Raw genomic sequence first — 7,906 nt, 5'->3', positions numbered from 1 at the left:
GGAGAAACAACAATTAAGGCAGAATCATTGTTAATAAAAGAAAAAAAAAATTACCTGTACTTTTTTTTTTTTTTTTAATTTAAGCTCTGTTTATTAAGTGTTTACAAACATCCCTACATTTAATGTTCTGGCTTAGGTATATACATAATTTTAAAGTGATGCTGAAAATTTAAGTGCTTGTTTTGGGTTATGAAATACTAATACATTAAAATGCAATCCGAATAAGTGATTAGTTAGTAAAGATTTAATTAGTTAATAGATGAGTTTATCGATGGATTGTAAACACAGAATATATTCATTTTCTTACAGAATATGACATTAGAAACAATCCTGCAGTTGCTATATTTCTACCACACCAAAATACTGAGTTCACTAGAAATGTTGCTTGTCTAAAGACTAGTACCAGCTCTTTACTTAACTGTGTAACTTAAAACTCTCTCTGCCTTTCCTACTTAACGTTCCATGTTTGTCCATGTACGGGAAGCACAACTTTGTGATTACTGTTACTAGAAATCAGACACTCACCAGGATAAAGACAGTCACAATAATACTTACCAACTCTGAGTTATGGTTTTCACATTAAATTTGTTTAGAAAAAAATATTCCCATGACTCAGTGATGGTCATGTAAGTAGAACGTCACCAGCAGGCTCTCCAGAGGATGCTATGGGGTGTCTGTGCATAGTCAAGAGTGGACAGTATTGTGTGTAAAGGTTTCTTAAGCACCATTGTTTTTCCACAGAGTCGCAAGTTTTTGAACAAAAGATACATATATCTTTATTCTGACAATGCAGTTGCACACATAAGAAAACATGAAAAAAAATATTTAAGATGTAAACACCAAGAAACTTTATTGTCAATTACCTATGCATATATATCTTTGCTTTTTAATGCAAATTATTTTACCTGTAGAGAAGACCTTTGAAAAGCCTTATGAAGCCTTTTCTTTCTTTTGAAAAGTGGGGCTGAATGTTTTTCTCCATTCTGTTCTTTTTAATTCAGTGCATGAATTATTAGGTGAAATATTACTTTATGTATACTGCTGACTGAACAAAAGTCAGCCCTGCTGTTCCCTTCTGATTCCCTTAAGTGAACACTCCCAATAAGTCAGTGAGATAAATGTATGCATTCTTAGATAATCAAACTGAAAGACATGCTAGTCTGAGTCATATACTATTGCGTAACCAAAACCAAATGTCACAGATTGCCCTGGAAGAACAGAACACTATGCATAGGCTTTCTTTTGGTGCTTGAGCAGTGAGTGCTGGAAGTGTTAAGGTGTGTGATTCAGGGAGAAAAGTGCAGTATTCCAGTTGGATTGATCCGCTGCTGCTTCCTGTTCAAAGCGATGCAATTTGATTGAGTCGCCATCCCTGGGCATATTTAAAAGACATGTATATTTGGCACCTGGGGATATGGTATAATGGTGGACTTGGCAGTGCTGGGTTAATGGTTGGACTCGATGATCCTAAAGATCTTTTCCTGAACAATTCTATGAATCTGTCACAGTCATATAATCCTGGTCCCTCGCTTAGTGCTGGTGCAGCACTGCTGTGGTTTGTGGCTGAGCTGGTTCTGGGCACCGCCTCAGCAGAACAGCAATCTGGGGAGAAACACAGCTGGCTTTCCGGCTGGCTCGGCAGGTTCACACAGGCCACTCACTGCCAGCACCACACTTCAGCAAGGGATGGCTAAGGCAGCGTGGCAGCAGCTCTGATAGGGTTTTGTCAGGGGCTGCCCCTGTGGAGGGAACCAAGAGGTCATTTCAGTCCCCATTGCCCCTTGTGTAGAAAGGGATGGAGAGCGAGCCAGCACACCTCTGCTCAGCCTGCTCCACCACCTGGCAGCCACACTAGCTCTTGAAAGCAGAGCTCTAGAAACCTGGCCACATCAGGGCATGGCTGCACTTTTGTGCAGTGACGTGCCAGCAAGGCCAGTGCCTGTGGCACCCTCACACGCACTTTCACTAAAGTTTGCACCTTTGGACTCACTTCAGTGTCCCTCTGCCCCTCACAGCCCAGTTGTGCCAAGTAACTTGTTTGAAGTACAAATAGTTATCCATTTTCACATGAACAAAATGCTCACCTGCTGCTAGGTACCTTTTGTTAAATTTTGTTTGTAGTGATATAGAGAATCTTAAGCAAGCAAGTAAAAATGTGACAAAAATTATCTAGTTTCCGAATTTTTCCTGTTATTGTAACTAATATAAATGTTTGAGGAAAATGAGAAGGAATGGACACAGGCTTTAATGGAGTATTTAGAAGGGATGTGTTTGAATTTCTTATAATTCCATAAAATCTACCAAAAAAGATATTTTTGAGCTCCCTAAAGAGAATAAAAGGATTTTTTTTCAATTAAAATATGAGGGCTTTTTTCAATTAAAATACTGGGGTTTGGAGTTTATGTTTGCATGTAGAAGGTACAAGAATTTGAAAAAAAAAAAACATGATAGTGCTTGAAGTTCCTCCACTTAACAAAAGAGAGTAACAGTGCATGCAAATCCTTTTATTAGACCGATGAGGCGCATTGGCAGGGTCTGCTCTTGCCAGTAGCATTTCAGGCTTTCTATTCAGCTCTTGAAAAAGTGAACAACTGGACTTGTTCCACCTTGGTGGATCATGCCAGCTTCTCCCAATGCAAGGAACAAAATATGTGCCTTAGGTAAATTTCCACAGGCTTAGGATTTATCCTTTCTGCTTTTAGATCTGGATAGCTGAAGATGTAATTGTAGCAAATGCCCCCCCCCACGCCCCGCCCTTCCTATCAGGAAGCAAAGGCAATATTTATGTGGACTTTTCAAGATAATTTTGTCCTAGCAGAAATGTGATCTGATGTTACAAAGATCGGACTGACAGCTAAGTTAAATACACTCCAGTGGTAAAGTGCTGATCCTGCAAATGACCACACGGCAGATTCCTGAAGTCTTCAACACATGGGAGCCATGGAATTTGCAAGTGCACTGAGAGGTATCTTCACAGGGGCACTTGAGGAGTCAGATGTGATCTTACATCAGATCCCAAAAAATCCAAGTTATGTTTCTCTAAAGCCAAGTTACAGTCCAGCTGAGGAGTGTAAGAGAAGTGTGTAACAGTTATGATACGTAAAAGTCTACTAGTCGACCAGCCATCTACTCAGTGTCACAGTAACCAACATCACAAAAAAAATAGTAGCAAATGGTCATAGAAAGCGATTGTGTACAGCACAAAGTGTTTTGCATACAAACAGAAAACATGCAGACAGAAGACATCACTCAAGTCTCTGTGCATGTGACTTTCTAAATACAAACATCAATATGAGTGTACCAGTACACCAGATCTCTTTTCTTCCCCCCCATGCTGCTGCATACTAAGGTTACTTGAAGCAGACAACTAGAATTTTTACCCATGAACACCGTTTTTTAAATCTGCAGGCTATTCCGTCCAGAAGATCCCTGTTAAGATACACCACCACCAACCTACTGAGAAGTGCAAGTGGAAATTACTTCTCCTGGGCCCATACACATCTGAGTGCACTCTATAGGGGCAACTTGGCAAAGGCACCATAGACTGTCACTGCTATCTTGTTCACCAGGAATGAAACTAACACAGCATCTCTTCATCATGTTTGTTTGTTTGTTTTAAACGTATTTTCTTTCATTCCACTGCTTTTCAACACAAAGTGGCCTATATAGCTAATATTTGATGTCCAGACACCACCCCCCTCCTGCCCCCCCAAAAAAGCCAGCTTGAGAAAGGATGTTCTTCCAGGATCTTATTGGTCCTCTCACTATGATGAAATGAAACTGCATCATTTGAAGTAGTCACTGGAATATCAGGTTGCTGCAAAACTGGGAATGTTAACTCTGTCTATGGAATTTGATGCCTTGTCATGAAGGCAGTAATGCACAGGAGACAAGTAAAGCAGTACTAACTCTTGAATTTTTAAGTATAAAAAAGAGTGATGCAAACTTATATGAAATTCGTATGAGGGCTCTGCCACCACTTGTTTCTTCACACTGGAAGGGTACATGTCAGGAGTGTGTCATGCTGAATATTTTCTGGTTTCTATGACAGAGATTACAGTTTCAATTCTAAGCTCAGGGAAAAAAAAAATCCCCTTCAGTTCCACAAATAAAAAGACATGGCTAGCATGATCTTTGAACTATTCTTACAGATATTAAAAAAAAAGTTAAAGAAAAATGTAACTGCATCTGAAGGATGGGGAATATGCAATTGGCTGACACTTCATGTTATTTCACAGTGAGAGATCATCAAAAGGATTTTGAGACAGGTATCAACATCAGCATTATCCATGCATACATACACAACATCTGGTTTCTTTTAACTAGGGCTATATATAAGTCTTTCTGGAGGCTGACACTGCCAAAGCTCCAAGGATTTGGTTTTGTTGTACTGTGGTTTTTTTAATAAAAATTCATTTAATTTTAATAATAATTCATTGCACTAAAATGACAGTCATTTATTACCCTGTATTATCTGTTATGTGTGAAGATGTCCAGCATGCCAGTATTTACAGCTCTGCCACTGTATAATTAATCTTTTGGAAACTCACAAAGCAAGTTTCTCAAATAGACAAATGTCTCAAATATAAACATTAAGTCTGGTACATTATACATCAGTACATAACCTTTAAGATTTAAGGTGGTATTAGATCAGAAAAGAACATGCAAAAAAAAAGTTATGCTACATGAAATATAGGTTTAATTCTTATTTTTTGTATTCACTAAGTCAGCATGTTATCCACCTGGACACACACCCCAAGTCCTGTTAGAGCTACCTCCACTGAAATAAGAATGAGTGTAAATTGCTAGCTTTAACGAAAGAATTTTCTAGATGCATAGTGATGTTCTCAACAGTTCGTTGAGTAAGGAACGCAACCATTTTTCTTTGCAGTGAGGATGCACCTTGTACAGAGTGGACTTTGGAACTTAAGCAACATTTTGTGGGGGTTTTTTCCCCTCCCAAGAGTGAAGTTTTTTAGCAAGTAGAATCCAAATTCCACACCTAGTTGTATGTTTGCACTTCCACACATCTGTTTTAAGTCCACAGAAAAACACTGTCGTTCCTGCCTTGAGGAGTAAGTGAATGTGATAAGCTTCACTCGAAGAACATGAGTGGAATCACATAACAAAACAAAAGCATATTCTCAGATAGTATTTGCAATTTTTAAAACTGTGAGAGCAGATAAAGTAACTAGGAACTGTCATTTTCCTCTATCCAAACAACTCTTTGCATGTGAGAAACAGCTGAAAAGCTTTGCAGGCACTGCTGGTGCTCAGGCAGGGTTGGAAAGCCCCCTCTTAAAACAGGCAGGGACTCTTTCACTTACCTGCTTAGAAAGTAGTGGAAATGTCAAAATGACTTGTAAGTGACTTCAGAAAGAAGCAGCACATTGTAACAACCAGATAATATAGAAATGCCAAAAATAATGTTTAACCATTATTTCTGCATGTCAAAACTTCTGACCAAAAATTCTTTGTCAGCTTTCCCAGGCTGTACGTATGTCCAGGGTTGCCCCATCCCAGGTGCAGAATCCAGCACTTGCCCTTGTTGAGCTTCATATGGCCGGTGATCTCCCAGTCCTCTTTATTTGTCAAGGTCTCTCTGCAGGGCCTCCCTGCCTTCGAGGGAGGCAACAGCTCCTCCCAGTTTTGTATCATCTGCACGCTTGCTTAGTATCCCTTCCAAGTCATTTATGAAGGTGCTGGAAGAGCACAGGGCCCAAGATGGAGCCTTGCAGAACCCCACGTACAGCAGTATCACAGAAAAACATTTGCTACATATTTTTTGATATTGCCTGCACATGGAGGTGTTCTTTATACATAATTATGAAGAATGCAAGTGAGAAGGTCACTGAAATATTTGGCAGTAGAGCTAAGTAGACAAATACACAGCCTGTTAACATGAAACTTTTCGTATTTTTCTATTCATATATTTGTTTAAAATATTTTTTAGTGTCATACCTCTTAAAGAGCATTTTGTTTCTGCATCTCAAAATACAGATGTACAGGGAGTTGGACTTTATGATCCTTAAGAGTTCCTCCCAACTCTAGATATTATATGATACAAGCTATAAATTTGAAAATCGATTAAGCTTCACCTTGGGACAATAAGTATAGGCAAAGTACCACTTTTGTTTAGTTTTGACCAGTTCCATAGTCACCACCTTCCTAGAAAAGAAGTCTTCTAAAAAAAAAAAATTTATTTCAGAAAGCAAGTGGAAAGGAGAAAGGGTAAGAAACTGCAAAAGTTTTTTTAAGGTCTTAGAAAATCCCATGGTGTAAATTAGGTGACAGTGACTGTTGTGATTAGCAGAGAGGACTGTTCCCAGAAGTGGGTGAGAACAAGGGCACACAATTACATATACTTACCCATATTTGAGTTTTGCACACACAGCCACCCCATGGACCCAGTGGTGAGCCACACAGACATGAGTCAGGGAGACCAATCAGGATCTATGAAATGAGAAGGTTGTGTTCAGGACATTTTTCATGCATCAGTATTTAACTTTACAAGTTACTTGCAGGTGGAATTTTCCAGCCAAAGCAAGGGAACTCGTGGGTCCTCACTGGCACCAGCCACTGTGGCACGAGCCCCTGTGTCCAACTGGTCAATGGTAAAAGCACAGTTGCACAATCATCACTGTCTAAACATGAACTATGAACATCCTTAACTAGCAAGGCATTTTATTACATTTTGTGAAACAAGCTAAATTCTGTCTTCTGAAAAGAATAACTACCAGGAGTCAAAGTCAAGCTTCTTGGGAGTAATGTTACTGAAAAGGAAAACCATAACTACATGAGTAAGCCTAATCTTCCACTTTCACAGGCTAAGCAGATGTCGTGGGTTTACTGATCAGCCTTCTCCCGGGGCTGAAAATAGTTTTTTGCAGATGAATTTCTGGAGCAAAGCCAATCAAAAGTTTTGGTAACGTCTCTGCCAATTACATACTTTAAGAAAACAAAAGAGAAGGGTTGTTGTGCAGAAGAAAATGGAAGAGCCAGTGTAGCAGCTGGGCCTGTTGGGCCCCGGTGTGTGCCCCCACCCTGGGCCAAGTCTGACCTGGGTGAGAGGGGCCAGGCCCCCTTCTTTCCTGTAAAAGAGTAGAGGATAAACTCTAATGAAAGGCTGCCTGGACAAGACTGATGCAGAAGGAATTCCAGGCAGAGAGATAATGGAACCTCCAAGGTCAAAGCTGGCAGCTGCAGGAGAGAGAAGAGAAGCCCGAAGTGGGGGGAACTCCTTCTCTTCCCCTCTGTCTCTCTCTCCCTTCAGCAGAGAAGAGACTGAAAACTAAAAATCCCTGCCACCTATAGAAGATTGTTGGGGAGCAGAGACTCTGCTCTGCAGTTCATGAGGGAGCCCACGTTGGGGCACAGGAGTGCATGAAGATGTGACTCCGGGGGAGGCCTAAAATGAAACAGAGTCCTGCTGGAGATCTGTGGCCCATGAAGAGAGAGACCTATGCTAGAGCAAGTCAGCTTGGGTAGGATCTTGTGATCCCAGTGAGGGATCCATGCTGATGCAGCTGAATTTGCGACCCTAAGGGACAGCAGAGAATGGAAGAACCAGAGAGGTCCATCAAGGACTGTCTCTCATGAGGAGGGACCCCACAAGAAACAGGGGTGGACTCAAAAGCCATTATCCCCTGCAACTGTGGGAAGACCGTGATAGACAAGTGTCCCCTTGCAGTCCATGGAAGACCCCACAGGGCCTGGGTAAACCCCCAACCTCCAGTCTTAGTCCAGAAGGGGGTAAGTCCAGCCCTGAGGTCGACATAGAAGAGAGAGAGAGAGAAAGTTCCAGCTGCGACAAATCAGAGCTGTTGTCCTAGAGATAATAGAAGAAGAACTTTCAAGTGCTGCAAAATTATTTAAAAGACATGTAGCTCCGGAAAGGAAAAGGGAC

Source organism: Empidonax traillii, unplaced genomic scaffold (assembly GCF_003031625.1).
Source record: "Empidonax traillii isolate 1590-97213 ecotype Southwest subspecies unplaced genomic scaffold, ASM303162v1 scaffold136:size1122602, whole genome shotgun sequence".
NCBI lineage: Eukaryota > Metazoa > Chordata > Aves > Passeriformes > Tyrannidae > Empidonax > Empidonax traillii.
This window is presented reverse-complemented; position numbering follows the sequence as displayed.